Source organism: Octopus bimaculoides, unplaced genomic scaffold, assembly GCF_001194135.2.
Source record: "Octopus bimaculoides isolate UCB-OBI-ISO-001 unplaced genomic scaffold, ASM119413v2 Scaffold_274576, whole genome shotgun sequence".
Classification (NCBI taxonomy): Eukaryota; Metazoa; Mollusca; class Cephalopoda; order Octopoda; family Octopodidae; genus Octopus; species Octopus bimaculoides.
The window spans coordinates 1-208 of record NW_026407566.1 but is presented as its reverse complement, the minus strand read 5'-3'; the positions used below and the strand labels follow the sequence as shown (position 1 = coordinate 208).

At 36.1% G+C, this 208-nt stretch overlaps 1 non-coding gene across 1 annotated transcript; it reads left to right on the top strand.

Annotated features, from left to right (window-relative positions):
• The first annotated feature begins 55 nt into the window (after positions 1 to 55).
• On the top strand, positions 56 to 127 carry Trnaq-uug (transfer RNA glutamine (anticodon UUG)). Its single transcript has one exon. It is a non-coding gene; the product is annotated as a tRNA-Gln (tRNA).
• Positions 128 to 208: the final 81 nt, after the last annotated feature.

The window sequence follows — 208 nt, the reverse complement described above, 5'->3', positions numbered from 1 at the left end:
ATCTGCATAAATCTTTATCACATATTTTCATTCACTGAATCCCTTAACAATCGCAGGTCTCATGGTGTAATGGTTAGCACTCTGGACTTTGAATCCAGCGTTCCGAGTTCAAATCTCGGTGAGACCTTGGCATTTCTCTGTAAATTCATTCTACTTGATTTTTTTTCTTTTTAAATCTTTAATACTTTCTTTCGTTGGAGAGCACGTT